Below are 3,366 nucleotides of genomic sequence, written 5' to 3' on the forward strand. Positions count from 1 at the left end.
CACACACACACACACACACACACACACACACACACACACACACACACACACACACACACACACACACACCTCAGTGGGACAGAGCCTCATCACGCTGTCTCTCCAACCCTCTCATACACAACATACAGATCAGCAGAGAGCCTCCACACCGGCCCACATGGCAAACTCACCATGCATTTAAAGCAGACCACAAGGACGGAGAGCACACAGCTCAATGGACTAACAACTGGAGAGGTAGAAAAACAACAACTTAAGAATAGATAGAGCTCTCAGTCTAATTATGGCACTATTTACGTATTGTCTCCTCCAACACACCAGAATATCCAGGGACTCAAGAGTCAACGTCAGCCAGGGGGAAATGAAAATATCAACGGTTTAAAATAAAACCTTAAAGATGCTTTACTTTACTTAAGTGTCTTGATTGTGTGCAACTATGCCTGTGCTTCCTTACATTTAAGTGGTAAATATACTGAATTACACTGATACAATAACAGAAAATACTATTTAGATTACTTTGCAAACAAAGATGTCCCAGCTAACTTCGAGCTGAATGATGCATTTTTTTTATTTTAAAGAGCAAAATCAGCTACATTACTGGAGATACTGCTAAAAAGCACCGGGTTCTTTTACCAACATGTAATTAAATGTGTCTCTGCTGATGTTCCTTGGATCCAGGAAATGTTTCTTGCCAATAATTCATGTCCATAATGTTTATATAAAATAAAGTAAAATATAACACATCTTGTTATTTGTTCTAAAACTCAGGCGTTGCACGGTAGGCATCCAAAGCATTCATACACTTGGGCCTTTTTCACAGCAAACATTTGGACGTAGTGCAAAGTAAAGGTGTAACAAATAAGATAAACGATGGCTTTGTTCTATTCAGAAAGCTGCATGCAGTGTTTCTACTTCTACTGAACAACAGCTCTGAATACTTCTTCTGTTCCTGCGTGTAACCGGCTCTGCCATCTTGTTACAGTTGTTGGTGGTACTTTGTTTCTGTTTGACACAGACACGTGTTGGGCTTTAACAGTTAGCATATTCACAGCACGTACAGAAGAGAACAGACGAGATATCCTCCGTCAAAGACTTTCTAAGTTTTCCATAGATATTTGATTTGTGATCTTCTCTTTAGTAAGAATAAAGCAAAGAAACATCTCACCTGTTGCTCTGCTCCCTGCTCATTCCTGGGGGAACTAAGGGTTTATCTAAGGGTTTATCACAGCCGCCAGATGGGGGGAACTAAGCTGCTCTAAAGCCCTTAGAGGGGGCTCCACGATTGTAAACAGACAATGATCATCAGAATACCTCCAGGAAAGAGGCTAGCTCAGCTCACACAGAGAGACAGGCCAGCTAAGGTTGGACAGGTGGGTGAAAGTATTGAAACAAAGGGAGAGAGAGAGAGAGCGAGAGAGAGAGATAGAGAGAGAGCGAGCGAGAGAGAGAGAGAGAAAACAATGACAGAAAGAGAACGGGAGGATTTCTGGCTCGACTGTCATTCCCAGTGCCACCAAAGCTGTCGTAAAACAGACACTACCTGAATATTCACAGGATGACACGGGGGGATTCTGAGCAGAGTGGAGCTGCTCCACAGCCTGTGTGTGTCCTGCTCACTAATACATGACAGATAATCTCCTTACTCACAAGACTCAGTGTGCCGGCCGAGCAGTGCCTGAATGAAACTGTTCAACTACTTCAAATCATCCAGGAATCCTTAGTTGATTGGTAAACTCCTGAAATGTTATCATTATATGAAATATTATCTTAAATAATACTCAGTTAATCATTTAAGTTATTCATTGGGGAACATTTTAAACATTTTCTAGTCTCAGAATTAAAATGTGAGGATTAGCTTATTGTTTTTTTTACTTAATTTCACTGTGAATTGAATTTTCTTTTGCCGTCATTTTGCCCTTTTTTTTTTACAATTTCCTTCTGATTTATAGACTGAACGTTAATTTGCAAATAAATAATGTTTTCAATTATAAAAACATGTTAACCGACATGTATTAAGCTGCTAATTAAAGGCCTTGATTTAGAAATAATTAACTCTAACATTTAAAAGTAAAATGTTTCAGCTGAATTAGCAATTTAATTACAATTCCCATTCTTGTTCTAATAGCAAAGTCCTTTTCGTCCACATCAAGCAGTTCATTAAATACCATTTACTCAGCATTGCTTTTATATTTGACTATTTTTTACCTGATTTTTTACATTTATTTAATTTTAGACTGTGTTTTACAAGACTAAGCTCTTATACAGCTGATTTGTGTAAAGGGGAAGAAGAAAGAAGATGGTGGCGGCATTGAATACAAGTATTTGATACCTATATGATCCATAAGTATAAGATAAACAAATATATCTGAGTGGGAAACAACTGTTGGCTCTGCTCTGAATGTCATTCTGTGATCATTTTTCACAAAGTGATAATAACTTTTCTCTAGTTGCTTGCTGGTGTTCAAATATCCATCAGATGAAACGTGTATTTTACCACCAAGTTGGAATTTATTAAAAAATCTGATTCCTGCACCGAGTAAACATGTCCTCATGTCTTGACACAGAGCGGTCTCTTAACACTGAAGCCCTCACAGTGTTTCAGACAGACTGAGGCAACACATCAACACAAGAAGCCCTGCTGCAGAAAGACTGGCTCAACAACTGCTCAAGAACCAGTCAGGCTGGAACACAGAGCATCAATATTTTTCACTTTTGCAGACTATGCCCACACAGAAATAAAAATAACACTGTTTTAGAGTGAAATAAACTTTGACAACACTTTCATCAACATTGCAAACGTACCTCATACCACGGAGGGACACATTGGCTTCAGAAGGCAGAGCACAGCAACGGGGGTCGGTTGCCTTGAAAACCGCAAAACTTCAGAGAGGACCCACCCCCGTGTCACTATGGTACACACACCACAACAAACCCCCACCTACAGAAACAGGTTGCCGAGGTTTCTTCAACTCCTAAACCTTCGTTAAACTGAATTTAGCAACGTTGTTGTCTAAATTCAACTGTAACGGAGTAACGTAAAGTGTAACTAAGCGACGTAACAGTCAGTGCCAGTTTCAAAAGTTCGTTATCGTTACCATTATTTACTCTTGACTTAACGTTAAAACAAACGTAAATAACCCGCATTCAGACGCATTTCTTCCTCGTATTCTTGGTACCTTAATTCTGAAGGGGCCACGTGAATTAATTTCTCCAAACAAAGCCTGGGTTTCTGATATTTAGGAGGGTAATTATCAGTCTTGTGTAGCATGGCACTGAACCCCGTATTCACCCGTGTGAAAACATTATGGGAATATTCTCGTCCTGAGTTTAGTATTTCAGGCATGTTTAACGTTCTAATCAACCTCTTAA

The 3,366-nt window shown here is 39.4% G+C and overlaps 1 protein-coding gene across 1 annotated transcript in view; it reads right to left on the reverse strand.

The window, feature by feature from the left end:
• The window catches only part of LOC104966777 (AT-hook-containing transcription factor), a 36,846-nt gene extending 33,777 nt beyond the window's left edge, over positions 1 to 3,069 (reverse strand). Inside the window, exon 1 of the mRNA XM_010796064.1 lies at positions 2,800 to 3,069. The gene's annotated coding sequence lies outside the window, so the exon portion shown is untranslated. The remainder of the gene's footprint in view (positions 1 to 2,799) is intronic.
• Between the last annotated feature and the right edge of the window lie 297 nt (positions 3,070 to 3,366).

The sequence above is a fragment of the Notothenia coriiceps genome, unplaced genomic scaffold (genome assembly GCF_000735185.1).
Source record: "Notothenia coriiceps isolate Sejong01 unplaced genomic scaffold, NC01 NC01_scaffold00037250, whole genome shotgun sequence".
Classification (NCBI taxonomy): Eukaryota; Metazoa; Chordata; class Actinopteri; order Perciformes; family Nototheniidae; genus Notothenia; species Notothenia coriiceps.